The sequence below is a fragment of the Martes martes genome, assembly GCF_963455335.1.
Source record: "Martes martes genome assembly, chromosome: 8".
Classification (NCBI taxonomy): domain Eukaryota; kingdom Metazoa; phylum Chordata; class Mammalia; order Carnivora; family Mustelidae; genus Martes; species Martes martes.
This window is the reverse complement of record NC_137895.1, coordinates 108,064,210-108,079,860: the sequence shown is the minus strand read 5'-3', so window position 1 is coordinate 108,079,860 and position 15,651 is coordinate 108,064,210. Positions and strand designations below refer to the sequence as shown.

The 15,651-nt window shown below is 45.4% G+C and overlaps 1 protein-coding gene across 1 annotated transcript in view; it reads left to right on the top strand.

The window, feature by feature from the left end:
• Positions 1-15,651, top strand: part of MICAL3 (microtubule associated monooxygenase, calponin and LIM domain containing 3) — a 195,512-nt gene that overhangs the window by 131,547 nt on the left and 48,314 nt on the right. The gene's annotated exons all lie outside the window — the stretch shown is intronic.

Here is a 15,651-nt window from a genome sequence, read left to right as displayed (position 1 = left end):
TCCCTAGGAGAATCCTGTGGTATAGACGTGGAAGCAGTACAGGCAATGAAAATGGGCCACTCTCTATTTTCCTACTGAAAAATAGGGCAAGATAAGGCCATGTAGGACCTAAGTCCTACAAGTGTCCCCCTTGAGGTACAAATAAAAGAAAAATGCCCAGGTAGGGCTGTCTTAATTGTAACAGCCAGGCATAGATTTCAGGAAGAAGCCTCCCTGAATCCCAGTCCCTTTCACAAAGTTTCAAAACCTTATCTAGACTCCAAAACCAGTCCTTACCTTGGAACTCAGATCCAGCCAAGCACCCAGCAAGTGCCAACAAGTAGATTAGTCATAATGAAATGAAGGGGGAGGGACGTCAGATTGGCGCTCCATGTCTTGGTTAAGCCATAGGGTTGCTGTGTTCCTCTCTAACTCCTCTCTCTCTTTCTCTCTCTCTCTCTCTCTCTCATCACTGCCCACAATTCTCAGCTGTGTGTGTTGGCTACTGATGCCTCTTTCTTCACAATTGCTCCTTGTCTCTTCAACATGTACGTCCTGGAGGGGGTAGGCTTTTGGGCAGAAACACCTTCCATACGCCCGAGAAGAGAGGCGGGGCTCCAGCATATGTGACTCTCCTTCAATTACTTCCAGGTTTCACTAGCCACGTGAGCACCATTTCCTTTTTTACTTCCTGTGGGTCAACTGCCACATAGCTTTGCATAGTTAATGAACACTTTGAATATTTCTGAGGCAGTTCTGTGGCCCTTCAAGAAGGACAATGGGCAAAAGTTTGAGTCACTGCCAATACCCAAACCCTAACTCAGGCTAACTAAACTCGACCTTGCCTTTGATGTTGTTCTTTTTCTCCAGATCTATATGTACAAGTGTAGCCAGAGGGCTCCCAAAATGTGAAGAAGACTCCCAGCCCTCAGAGAGGGCCCTCATTGGCATGAAAGGGGGAGTTTGGGGAACATACTTCAACAGAAAGGGAGTCCAGGGCCCCAGCTCTGTCTGGCTACAGAACAGAGTCTCTTGGGGCCATGCTAGGAGAATTACTAGAAAAATTCTTACAGTTGAGTCAGAATTTCTATTGGCCTCTTAGGTTTCCTTCACCTCTTTTTGCTTACTTACCCAGCTTGTGTGATTGTGCATTAATCACATGAAAGTGTTCCAAGTGTGCCTATTAAGTGATTGAATTCCTTATTCTGTACTTTTGTAAAATATCAGGATCATTGCCATTTTATCACTTATTTCGTACTGTAGCCTTATTTCGTTTAGGTCCTTGCCTGGCATTATAGGTCTTTCGTAATTTATTTCATAGTAAGTCACCCTGTTACCAGAAGAACTTTACACCCGGCGCCACCTGCTTCTCTTAAGGTTCAAGAGCTGTTTTCCCTGTACCCTGTGTCCTAGTGTTCCTGGGCCTCTACCAAAGACACCTCCCTGAAAAAAGATGAACCCAACTAAAAGGTTAAGGACCCCAAGTTCAGTTACTAAAGACCACCACTACTAGGCAAGGACCTACAGGTACTAGAGGTACTCAGGACCTCGATGAGTTTTGATTTCCTCAACAAACAGGACAAAATCAGAGCTGTTTCACTGGTGAGACCTAAATAAATATGTTTTCCTTCCGTCCTCAAGGTTAATAAAACCAGGAATACTATGAAAGTAAATTCCAGGGAGGGTAATCCTCTTGACATTTAGTAGCTACTCAGAGATCAGACCTGACACTAAGAAGTGTGATTAGGCAACCTTAGGGAGAAGAGTTTGTCTCCAAAAAGCTAAACCACAGTGGGTTTCTTAGACTGAGTTCAACCCCTTAACCAAAGAACAGCTGATATTGACTGTAATAGGATTATAACAGCTTATTTATTCATGTTTCCCTGTTTTCTAGAAATAAATCAGGATCTAGAAAGATCAGATTAGGGAGAGACCAGCTGTAAAATCCCTCCAACCAGTTTACCAACAAGAGACATATTTGAGTTAGTAAGTTCTTCTTTTAAAAGTAAATATTCTCAGGGCACCTGGGTGGCTCAGGCTCAGTCAGTTAAGCATCCAACTCTTGGTTTCAGCTCAGGTCATGTCATGATCTCATGGCTGTGAGATCGAGCCCTATGTTGGGCTCTGCACTTAGCACGGAGGCTGTTTGAGATGCTCTCTCCCTCTCCCCCTGCCCCCTGCCATGCTCATGCTCACTTTCTCGCTCTCTTCTTCTTCTCTATCAAATAAGTAAATCTTTAAAAAAAAAAAAAAAAACATATTCTCTCCTAGAGTTTAGTCTAATGTGAGTTACTCTAAACCAGCTATTTGCTTGTCTTTTACCTGGTTCACCTTTCTTGGGAATTAATATTGGTAGGGAAGCCTAGGAACATGGGGACACAGAGTGCAGGGAAGACAGCTCCAGGGCTGTCCAAATCTCAGTGAAGGGCTTTGTAACCTCAGAGAAGTAGGTGGCACTGGGTGTCTGGGGTAACTATGGTAACAGGGAATTGATGGCCTGCAGGAGTTAACAGCCAAAGTCTTAAGGGCTTTGCCATACTGCTGAGAGCTGGCAACCATCCTCCATGCTGCTGGAAATACGGTGCCGAAGGGTCATCTATATTTATAATCAAGGGAGCCCCCTTCTCTCCGAAGTCTTTTCCTCAAATAAAAATAGAGATTAAAACTCGAAGTATGCTAACTCCTGTCGTTTCCTCCCTGTGATTAATACCGGCCAGTTTACCATCGTAGTGTTTGTTGTACTAACTCATAGAAAATAATGTGGGAAGACACACAGTCGTGATGTAATAACACAGCACCTCCTATGTCCTGGGCACTGTCCAGGAGCTTTCTATGTAGCCCTCATGTAATCTGCACAGGAGCTTGTGAGGGAAGTGTCATTTTACAGATGAGGAAACAGGCACACAGAAGTCAAGCAAACTTGGTCAAGGCCACATGGCTAATCAGTGCAAAGTCAGGATAGAATCATACGGAAGATATGAGAGCATTGTTCATGCACTGTGCCCTACAGCTGCCCTTCTTCTGCTCTCTAACCTCCCCTGTCAGTACTTGGTAAGAGGCAAAAACACTGTTTAGCTACACAAATAAGATTAAAAAAAAAAATAGGTGAATGCCCTATATAAATCAGTGTATGCATTTGATTATTTCTGAGAAACATATGCCCACCTCCCAGCTTCCTGGGCAGTGATCCCAGGGCTAGGAACGTGTCTTTGGAAAGATACTAGATGGGGGCACCTTGTGGCTCATTCATTTGAGTGTCTGACTCTTGATTTCTGCTTGGGCTGTGATCTCAGAGTCATGGGATCAGGCCCTTCCTGGGGCTCTGTGCTCAGTATGGAGTCTGCTTGTCCTGCTCCCCCATCCCAGCCTGTGCATGCACACTTTCTCTTTCTCTCAAATAAATAAATAAATCTAAAAAATAAAAAAGATACTAAAGAGAAAAAGGTTTCATCACTGATGTGTGAGGGGAGAAAGTCATCAAAAGAAATTGAGGAAGAGAATAATAATCACTAAATCAACTATAAGTAATACAAAATAGACTCCCTCTTCGTTTTCCCGATGTCAGCTCTCATTGCTCGTCACAAATAGAATCAAGCCTAAAGCTGCATTTTTAAGAGTAAGCCCAGAACTGGAATGTGTCCCTCCAAATGGAATGTCCCCTGCCAACAGCCTAGAGGAGATGGGATTCTGTTCAGGGGGGATGTTTCTTGTTCTTTGGGCCCCAGTGTAACTGCTTCTAACTTACAAATCTTTCAGCTTATCCTCTGTCTCTGCTGGCTCGTTTGTCCTTTTTAAAAAGGCCGCATGATGGTTGAGTTGCCCGACGTGTTTATAACTGTCATTCATAGTCGCTGTAGGAAAACGCCTGCCTGGCCCTGGGTGGAGTTAAGGTATGAGGGAAGAGAGATGTGATCTTATGCCTCCTTTTGTACTGAGAGTTTGAGCAGAGTCACCTGTGACATCAGAGGGAAACATGGAAGTTCTTACCTATCCAAGTTTGGGCTACTTTGATCTCAACTCACATGTAAAATGACTTGACTTTTAAGTCTTTGGGCTAAATGTGCATATCATTCTGGGCGAGCAGTTTTGGTTTTGCCCTGTTGGATAAAATTTGGTTTAGGCACAGAAATGATTTCAAGAAGTCTCCTGAGCATGTGTAGACATAGCTTTGGAAAGGGATGCCAGGACAGGACAGCTTTTAGAGCTCGTAGATAGGATGTTTTGGGTAAGTGGGAAAAGAGAGAAAAAAGGTGAGTTTTTCCACGTGTGTCTTCAAGTCTAGTTTTTCCCTGGGTTTAGTGAGAGGTCTACCCATAATGTGTCACAGGGCTATTCCAGCTATCAGCAGGCTGCTATATCCAGCTGGAGAAAGTGGGTGAAAGGAGGAGTTAATCAAATGCATTTTTTGGTCTTCTTTAATTCCTACTTCCGCCTGATAGTAGGAGTCACACCCAAGACAAGTGTGGATGGTGGTGGGGCGGGGGGATTGTGTAGGTTCTCCTTGAGGGGCATTGCCAAGGGTGAGCAGGGTCAGCTTGTAAGTGGAGTTGTACCATAAGATGAAAAGTCCAGAAGTCTCATGCAATGACTTAGGGTACCTCTGCTCAGTGTGGGCCATTGGAACAAGCTCCTCACTCAACATCTGAACATCTTCCTGCAATTCCCTTTCTGTGGACAGCATGCCAAGAGATGTCTGTCTGTTCAGCATGGCAGTTCTCAATTGGTCATTCATGTATTACACTTCCATTGGTCAAGATGTCTTACCTTGGCAGCAGACATGAAGATTCATGAGCTCACTAGTCTGTGTTCTACATGCATCCCATCCAAATCAAGCCACGGTCGGAATATTTGGTGGATTGGTCGACCTGTTGGTGAGAGATTAGGGAGAGCTTTTCAGGCTCATCAGTGTTGACATTTGGGGCTGGATAACTCTTTGTTGTGGAGGGCTGGCCTATGTGTTGTGGGATATTTGGCAGTATACCTGGCCTCTTCCCATTAGATGTCAGAACACGCCACCTCCCGTGGGTGTGATGACCAAAGCTGTCTCCAGCCATTGCTAAATCATCACTGAGGAAAAAAGGGCGTGACACTGACATGCAATTAACGTCAATTTTATTGTTTCCAGTAGGAGATCAGGAAAGGGTGAGTGAGAATAATGAAAGTGATACAGAACCATGTTGGAGCCTTACAGGAGTACCTCTAAACCTTACTGCCTACCCCTGTGAAAATCATGACCACCTATGTCCCAACGGTGTACTTATTTACGTGAGGGTACCCCGCTAATACTGCATGTGTTCAGACATTTACAAGACATTTTAGAAAGCTGGGTAAAAAATTAAGAATAAAGATCTAGTGTTTCTCTTCTCTACCCCAAAGAATTAATTGTCCCTGTACCCTCAGAATGTACTCATCCTTCTCTGGAGACCATAGCCTCAGAGCATTGGCCTGGGTCTAAGTGGAACAAACAGAGTTCTTAGTAACAGAAGATGCTAATTTGAGTTCCAAGTCTGTAGCCTGTTGTCCTTGTCATCTTTGGTCATTAACTTCTCTGAGCCTCCGTTTCCCTAACTTAACGAAATTATAAAATGAAAAAAATGCAACCTTTTTCTTTCTACTCCATAAGATTGTTGTGAATCTCAAATAAGCTAAAATATATGGAAATTTGTTTATTCAAAAGCATTACAGGAACATCAAATATTATTATCATTGGTAGGGATCCCAGAAAATTCTGGAGTAATCAGAGTGAGAAAGTGAGTTAGGACTGTTTTCTACTCACTGACTGACTAATGGTCTCCTGCTCTGGTCTGTGCATCCTTTGGGGTTAGCACAAGAATGTCCACTGGGTTGTATTCTAACTGGCAGAGGCTTAGGGGAACAGAACAGTAAAAAGGGCTTGGCTCTCTCTAGTCTTCAGCAGAATGGTCTGGGGAGAGTTGACCTGCACCAAATGCCAGGTTTTTTGAAGTATTGTTAAGACTCTGCAAGTGCTTGGCTAAATTTGGCATTGCTTTTTTTCTTAGCCTGCATGGATGGGATGTGAAGTCACCTACTAATTCCATGATTCCCTGGGGGCTCTTCACTAATAGTAACGAAAGTAAAAAGTTTTGAACATCTAACCCAAAAGTCAGGACTGACCAGAAGTCAGTTAGCCTTATCTTAGGCAGAACTAGGGTTATACATGGTCCTAGGCATGTCTGCCTCTGTGTTGCTTTGACCCAAAACCCCTGCCCCCACACCCCACCACAGGCCTCAGTGCTTATGTCGTGACCCTTTCAAAGAAGATATGAGAAGAGGGGGTCTGATTTCTTCTAGGAATCAGTGCATGGATGGGCATTTTATGGGTGACCAGAGAGCACTGGTCATTAGTAGGGGCGCTCTGACCCTCTCTGAGCACTGGCTTAGTGCTCAGTGCCCCTTATTCCATCAGCCTTCTATGGCCTCTGTCCCCAGGGATGAATGTTTTCTTTTTGTTTTTTTGGTTTTTTTTTTTAAGATTTTGTTTATTTATTTGACAGACAGAGATCACAAGTAGGCAGAGAGGCAGGCAGAGAGAGGGGAAGGGAAGCAGGCTCCCACCGAGCAGAGAGCCCGATGCGGGGCTCGATCCCAGGACCCTGGGATCATGACCTGAGCCGAAAGCAGAGGCTTTAACCCACTGAGCCACCCAGGTGCCCCATCCCAGGGATGAATGTTTTCCAGGCCAGGTCTCTGTGACCTTCAAACAGATAAAAAGAAAGGTGTAACTGTTGTAGATATGAGTATCAAGTGGTAGTTGCAGGCATTGCTGGAGGGGATTTTAGTTCCTTTCCAAAAATGTATCTTCATGTGCTCGCTTCGGCAGCACATATACCAAAAATGTATCTTCAGCTAGCTAAGAGAATGCTGTGTATGAGGTTTTGTGTCCTTAAGGAGGAACCTATTTGAGAGAGGCTTTTGTGGGGATGTGGGTTTGTCCTTACTGATAGTCTGATGATAGGCAGAGCCCCGGGAAGTTGAAAATCACTTTCCTGGCTGAGCAGCTGGCCACGTGTAGGCCACCTCGGAGCCAGCTTTGGACACAGTCTTGACTGAAGGGCTCTGGCACTGTGCTCTGGAGAGGAGGAGGGACTGGAATTTCAACCTGGCATCTTGGAAAAAGCACACCCAGTTTGGAATGCCTCGCCTGCAAACTCGTGGTCCTTCTCTGCCTTCTACCTCTCCTCTCTGCCTCTTGTTCTTAGGTCTGCTCTTCTGGTAAGCAAGCTGCTGCCTATAACTAGACCACTCTCTACTGGGAAGTGCAGCCATCACTTTGGACATCAGATTCTTTGAGGTAGACTCTTTAAACAGCCTTAACGCATGGTCTTCTAAAACATTGGCGACCTCGTAGGAATTTCTCTTTCTCTGGCACTAAGGGAAGAGTTGCTGTTTTATACACTGACCCCTTTCACCGGTGCTATCTCTCGTTTGTTCATGGGGCCTTGCACAGCATCCAGCTGCTTGGGAGACAGAGGCCTTAAAGTTTCTGCATTAGGTTGAGGAAACAGACCGTATATAATACATTCAACTAACTTCCTAAATTATAGTGTGATATTCTAGTTTAGGCCTTTTATGCTGGTCATTTATTCAAAACATGTTATTGACCTACCCACAGACATCAGAAACACAAAGATGACTGGAATAATTCCCCTCCGTAGCAGAGCCTCTGGTTTTGGGGTGCATTCAGACCAGTGAACAGGAGATAGATACATGAAAGAGTCCTTCAGGAGGACAGAAGTTGAGCCTGTAGGCAGAATTGGGAAGCAATAGGCAGAAGTAGGAGAGAAGGGATGGTCTTAGCTTACCTTGTTGAACCATCCTTCTCTTTACCTGCCTCTCGGGATTTCAGAGGTCAGCCCCACAGCTGGATTGATTTCACAATTTATATATACTTAACTCTACAGAATCTCCTGGGTTATGAGGCACGTATATAAACTAATAGGTTAAAATATTTTGCTCAAGGCCCATTGCACAACAGTTAACACTTCTGAGATTTCACCCTCAGGAATGTGAAGGTGGGCAGCCAGAGAAGGAAGGTAGAATATTGCTAGAGCACAGCACTCCTGAGTCTTAAAAGAAAAGATAGCCAGAGCCCTGTGCTTTAGACATGCTTACAACTTCCCAGCACCAAAGAGGTCACCAGTTAGTAGGGTGACCCCACTGATTATGAAGGAGCAAGTCGAGTTTCATCTGTGAGATAGTACAACACATGAAAAATACATTGTCAAGAGAGCTACATGATGCACTGGTAAGAACTTTTGTAATAAAGACTAGGGTATATACTTTAAAATAAACCCATTTGCCTTGGCCAGATGTACCAGGATTTCCATCTGCCAAAAAGGTGCCTTTGGAACATACCATAATAGTAGCAGGAAGAATAATTTAACATTAGTAAATGAACTTAAGGACAAAAGTTTCATGGGATCACACAGATCAAGGGCAGAGGTTATGGACGGTGGAGAAAGGGCCGCTCAGTACCCTGCTAAAGGGAGGGCAGGCACTCAGCATTCCTAAGAGACTGTCCCGGTCTGCAGGAGTCCCCATTCTCATGTGGGTGGTTTTCTCTGGTGCTGTTCTGATTTGTTCCTTGTTGGGTTTTTCCCTTATTGGCTTTTGTCGTGTAATATTTAGCACAGAATTTCCCAACTCTTGGCCATTAAATATCTCCAAAGCAATTGAGCTTCCCCTTAAATCCACATAACCTACTTTTCTCTGTGCCCCACATAAAAATACAGTTACCTCAAATGAAGAATAAATTGTTCATGAGTAAGGGGCAATTAACTGTTCCGTCCCACGTGGTTTAGTGGAAAGAGCTCAAGCTTCGGAGTAATAGGACCCTGGGTTTAGTCTTGGGTCTGCCTCCTTTGAACCTTTGAGATGTTACCATCACAGAGACTCAGGTGTCATAGTGGTAACAACGGTGACTGGCTAGCGTGATGTGACAGGCACTGCCAGTGTGTGCAACATACCTGTCGAGGTGCTTGACATAGGCAGCTCTCTTTATTCCTCCATCACCCGTGCTCCACAGGCAGATTCTGTGAACTCCTCTTCCCTGCCAGCAGGAAGCCGGAGAAGAATCTATCGGAGAGTGAGTATTTACGGGCAGAAGCCCCCTTGTCCTAAGAGTGTCTTGGACCCTCCTTTCTTTGGTTTCCAAAGCAAGGGGATCCCTTTCCACAGTCAGCTGCAGCGCTTGCAGAATGGTTAGTGCCCCCTCAGAATGAGAAATCTCCGTAAAAGGTATAAAAAACCGTGAGCCCAGTCAAGCAGGGTCTGCTAAGGAAAATGACCTGAGGGGCTAAAGAGGGAGAGAGCCCAAACTGGTAGTTCCAGGCACCAGCAAACATGCAAAGAAAGGCCTTTTATCAGCCCTAGTAAATCTTTACTCCCTAGATTGGGTTCTAGGCTGGGAGTGACCTCCTGATCCTCTCACAGGTACCAGATCGAGCAGTAAGGAGGTCCCTGAGGCAGGTGACCAATTCTGTTATTTTCTGTTTCTAAGCCATGATGACAGTGAATTGGCATGGTGCGTGCTCTGCCTGCCTTTCAGGCCACTAAGCAAAAATGCGTATAGGAACTATAGCTCAAAGCCAGATGGAAGGAGTGGGTTAATATCCACGGTGACTTCTAATGATGACTAGTCCGGCTCAAGTTACCAGGGTCCAACTGCAGCCTAATACATTCCAAAAGGAAGCAGGGCCCAAGTCCCAGGCTTTGTCCCACGTAGGAAAACGTGTCTGGGCTGGATGGTGGTGGTTCTGTTTTAGACTAGCCACCACTTCAGATGGCTTCATCCTCCTTTCCCAGTGGATAAAGAAGCATGGGAGAATATAGTTTCAGTATCGTTTCTAACAAGAGCAGGGAGAAAACATAATTAAGACACAAATTCCCCCTCATAGCCTTGTAAGGATAAGGGTTCTGTGGGAGGAGGGGTATGCTAATTTCCCAGGATGATTTTGTGAATGTTTCTGAGACCAGTGAACAAGGCAACATAAAAGTCACTTTGACCAGTTTTGCAGTGGGGCCAGGAATTTTGATTTATACTGCCAGCCTGGTAATTCTTTCTTCAGGAGGCTTCATCTGCCTTAACACCTCCTTGAGACCTTGTAGCTCAGACCTAGTTCATGGTTTGGTGCTTTCTTTCGTGCCAGATCATGGACAGGCCAGGCTTTGCACCGTTGTGTGAGGAGGCCATCTGAAATGACTTTAGTTCATCCTTCTTAAGAAAGAAATCGCAACAAAAATATCCAGTAACTTGTTCAGGGAAACAGAAATAAAAATGAGCAACCTTAAGGGAGAATCTCTGTATTCCAAAATGGCAAAGGGTGCTTTTCTTCTCAAATGGTACTAATCATTTCAAATCACAGGGCCATCTCTTATTAGAACATGGCCACAGTTGACACCTTTTGATACCTGGGGTCATTGGTCTCTCCCAGCAGATAGGTGACACCCATAGTCCATCAGAATACAGGCTCCTCAAGGGCAGAAATCTTGCCTATGTTGCCTGATGTGTGCCCAAGTGCCTAGCACAGTGCCTGGCTGGAAATAGCTATTCCATAAATAATTGTTTAATGTACAGTTGAGTGAATGAATCCGAGCACCCATTCAGCTTATGGGTGTGGGAAATATGATGAAAATCCATCCTCAATCTCAGTTCACTGTGCCTTTTCCTAAAGTCCTTTTTAGACTTTCAGATTTCATTCAGGCTTTCCCAAGCTTATAGAGAAGGAAAGGAAAAAAGAACGGGAAACAGGCCAGACACGAATATGGTGCAAGGAGAGAAGCCCTCAGATGTTCCAGTCTCCTAGTTGACATCCTTCACAATCACCTGAAGTCCTTCAGTGCGCTGGGCTGCTGGCCACCACCGCAGGAGGGAAAGGAGGAAGAAGAGCCGCCTGGGGAGGACTGGGAGGGCCCTCCTCTTCAGTGTCATCCATGTCCCTCACATCCCTTCAGGAATCGGACAGACACAAACAACGGCTTTTGGCAGCTCTTGCACATCAGCTGAGAGCAGGTTGTTCTGTTAGGAAAAATATTTCTTTCGGGATGATGTATGGACCTCGTGCTGGCAGTGACTGTTCCAAAACAGAGCCCTGAGGTCAGGCCCAGAGCCTTTTTCCTATTTAGGATACGACCCAGATCCTGGGAGCCGTTTCCTTCTGGTATGTGTGAAGCTGGAATTGGCCTCCCATGACCTGAGATCTGACTTAGTGAGGACGCGGCTTTGGAAATCATTTCAAAACTTTCATCCACATTGAGCTGGAAAGTCCCCGTGTAGTTGCTGTTGCGCTGAAGCGTGTGAAGTGGAGGCCAGGTGGGCCCTGGCCAGGCGGCCTGACCCCACTGCTTTTCCTCTCACTTGCCAAACCCACATCTGTCAGCTATTTTTACAGCTGCGCTCCGATAGCCTTTGCTTCCACGTGCCCCTCTCTTCATAGAGAGGGGAGGTCCTGTGTCTGTCACTGTACAGCCACTGCCTGGGCCCCCTCCACTCTTCCTTCCTTTGATACTGTAGTTTATCATCGCCACCTGGTTAATGCAGCATGTAGCCCCTTGCATATCACAGAGAACCAAACATGCTGCTTTTGTTGATTTCTTTTTTTAATCCCCGTGGCATTTTGAGGTTATGGGCTAGGAATGTTAAGCATATTTTGGCAGTTGGTGAATTTTGGATATTTGCCGAGTATCCTCTGAAGTGCCACATTCCCTTCGGGAAAACAGAACCTCCCTGGGGCCTCGGCCCTAAGGGAGATGTCGTGTCATGTCCATGTCGCTCAAAGCTCTGGTGTGTCTAGCTCCATGTGGACGTGGACCCAGTGGGCATAGGAAGACTGAAACAGTGAGGCGACTCTCTTCCTTCCACCCTAGTTCTTATCAATTCTCCAATGGGACCCTTCTAACAGTTTTCGTGAAAAAGCATCCTTTCTCTGTGGGACTGATGTATGAATGATCTGAATAGTTCTGAGAGCTTCTCGTTTCGCTTTTGTTGATTGTGGCCAGGGCCAGAATCAAGTCAACATTTCCCCTCCCTAAAGCCCCAAACTCTGGGTTTGGTCTGCCAAGTTCTGTTACTTGATGATCTATTAGTCCAGAGAGCTTATAGAAACCCCAGAGAAATAACTCTGGAAGGAGGACAGAATGTCATTGTAAATGCCAGATCCTATGCTCTAAGATGCTTTCATGTAGTTCTGTGTCCCTCATCTTGAAAATTATAGTGGGGAGGAGATAACGGTGAGGAGTCCCAAAGGGGAGAGGAGAACAGGACTGTGTGAATTAACGCTGCCCTTCCTGGATTCAGATCTTGGCTCCACTGCCCACTAGCTTTGTGACCTTGGGCAGGTTGCTTAATGTCTCTGAATTTCAGTTACCTCATTTGCAAACTACTACCTAGCTCATTGAATTTTCTTTAAAGCTGGTTAGGCTAACACCATATTCCTCCAGAAAGTCTTTCTTGACTCCTCTGCGGGGTGGAGCTGCCCTTTTAGGCACTCCCATAGTTCCACCGTGCAGATGAGCTGTGGTACGGGATACAGCATACTGCAAAGACCCCTGAGCGGGACTGTCTCTTCTGTGACTAACCTACGGCTCTTTAAGAATAGAGAGTGTTTTAAATCTGCTTTGTTTCCCAAGGTTCTAGTTGAATTTCTGGCAAACAGTATGGTTTTTACCCACTAAAAACAGGCGTCACTTCTGGAGTGTTTCTCTCTGTGAGTGTTTGGTTCACTCTACCTTGATATCGCTTGTATCTGAATTGATGAGTGTTAGTTCTTTGTTTCCCTGAAGTGATCATTCTTTTCTATTCTTCTTTCCCTAGCTAAAAGATATACTGGTTTTTACTCTTTATCTGTGGAGTTCCCCAAAACTTTATATTTGGGTAGTGGCTTCACATTTATTTCACTTTCTTATTTGCTTTCTGTTTAAGGGCATTTGTGAAAAATACATGACAGGAAGGAAAATATCAAATGATACTCTAGACAGGGGATCCTTAGCCTTCTCATGTTTATCATGCTGGGTTTTTCTGAGGGGAAGGAGCAAGAGACAACAGGGAGACGGCTGTTTGGAAATGATGAACTGATTCGGGTAGAGCTGGGGGCCAGATGTGGGGGATGCTGTGGGGGCTTCCACCTGCTGCGCTCCCTTGCCTCCCTACCTATTCTTCCAGGTGCCCTGATCCTGCATCATAGCTTATACTTAAGGGGCCCTGAGGTCCGCATTGAAGAATGGACCAGGGATGTGTAAAATGTCCCAATGGGGTTTATAAAAACTAGGACAGGTGGGCATTGCACAGGACCCTAGGGAGCCCAAGGATTCATGCCATGACCCCATCATTAGAAGTTTCATAGATGAATGTGCCCTGGGTCTTACTTTATAGTAAAGGCTATCTAGTCAATTTGAAAGATGCTATTTGGTGGAAGATCCAGATAAATATGACAGATATGCTAAGACTTTATTCTGTGACTGCCTGGACACATAGAAAGTTCTTTCTAATGACAATACAGAGAGGTCCAGAACATTGTACACAACGAAAGTGCCAGGCTTCCAGAAGATTTTCTGTGGACCCGTCGTGTCACAAAAATTACTAACTCAATAGTCCCACCGCTTTCCTTTAGTCCTACATTACAGAGATTCTGGCTTTCCCCTGATAGCCCATCTGTCACCCAACACCAGGTCGATATGATGTTACCTGCTAAAGCCCAGTGTCATCTCTTAGAGCTTAGAATGTCACCAAAGGCCACGTGGGCTCTATTCCCACCCCGGTCTCTTCCTCTTCCCTACCGCGTTAAGAATACTGCCACTAGAAGATCTAATAATACCAACCTGCCATTACAGGCCATTGTACCTTAACTGTCGCTGTTCCCTCTGCCCAGAATTCTCTTCCCATCTTCGTCAGGTAACTCTTGCTCGCAATCCAGAGCAAATGGACCCAACCTACCTGCACAAAAATACTACAGTGCTAAGAATATTACTGGACATCAGTTATAGCACTTAACCTGTAGTTGCTGGATACTGCCCAAGTGCAGGGTTTAAGTAGAAGAGGAAGTTGATGGGTTCGGGCGCATGCGGAGTCGGCACACCCACGTACTTACATATGTATGTATATAATTCCATCCTGTATTCATAATAATCTAGGAGTTGAGGGTTGTCCTCAGATCAGGAAATGAGCTCTCGGAAGTTACATAATTTTCTTAAGATCCTTCAGGTCACTCGTGGTCACAGGTGTCTAGCCTGGATTTGTCTGACGCTAAATATAAACCTACGTCATATTACAGTGAAGACATACAGTAAAGAATAAATACAGTGGGCCTCTTCTGACCCAATCTGGGATAAAAAGGCACATCAAAAAAAAAATAATAATGATGATGGGTATTAAAGAGGGCACGTGTTGTGATGAGCACTGGGTGTTATATGCAACTAACGAATCGTTGAACACATCAAGAACTAATGTACTACTATATGCTGGCTAACTGAACATAATAAAAAATAATAATGATGAGTTAATAAGGAGGGAGACAGGGAAATTTCAGATTAAAGGAGATGAAGAAAACACGGCAAATACAACACTTAAGTTTTCCAAAATCCATAAGTCATGTTGGTACACAAAAAAAAGAAATGGGAAAAGTTCTTTGCAGAGAATGACAATGGAGAAGGAATGATGCAATTTTTAAAATCCCTATTCATCAATGGGTACTAAAACCCCTGGGTGGAAGGATAGTGGGGTAGGATAGTCCCATGGTTTCTACATATCACCCCATGGATTATTTATTAATTACAAAAGGGGAAAATACCTCTTTACAACAGAAAGATGGTTGGGCACCACTTTAAACAAGCAGTCAAGCTGATGTCACCAAGAATGAGACAATCTGGGTCCCTGGGTGGCCCAGTCATTAAGTGTCTGCCTTTGGTTCAGGTCATGATCTCAGGGTCTTGGGATCGAGCCTCACATCGGGCTCTTTGTTCAGTGGGGAGCCTGCTTCTCCCTCTGCCACTCCCCCTGCTTGTACTCTCTCTTTCTCTCTGTCTCTCTCTCTCTCTCTCTCTCTCTCTCTCTCAAAAATAAATAAATAAATATGGGGGGGGGGAGTTTAAAGAAGAATGAGGCAACCTGACCATATTCCTCCTGTGTGCAGTGGAAGGGGCACAGCATCACCCACGTGGTGTTCTTCCTAGATGGGAAGTGTTTACCATGAATCTAATCACAAGGAGACAGACAAACCCACCACGTGACAAGTTCTGCAAGCAGCTAGCCCAGACGCCTCCATGGATCAGCCAGAAGAAGTGCATGAGCCTTGACGGGGTCCTGGGTCATCAGGGGGTGGGTAGCTGGCAGGACCCCCCCTTCTCAGTGGAAGCTGAGGTGGGCGTGGTCGGTGAGAAGCTCCTCCTTAGGGTCCAACCCAAGTCCCCTTTCCTCCTCCTCCCCAGTCACCATCACCTCTTCCCTCCGCTGTGCATGGGTTCAGGGCTGACGGAAAAAGAGGGTCAGCCTGGGGCAGCCATCTCGGGGCATGACTGGGGCAGTCATCTCGGGACAGATGTGCTGTCTTCCTGTTTCTCCTGCTCAGGGAAGGGTTGCCACTCCCACCCTGCAGTCCTTTCCTGGCCTGTGTGACCTCATTGATTCCCCTTGTCTGGCCCCCGTCCCTCCTTTCACTG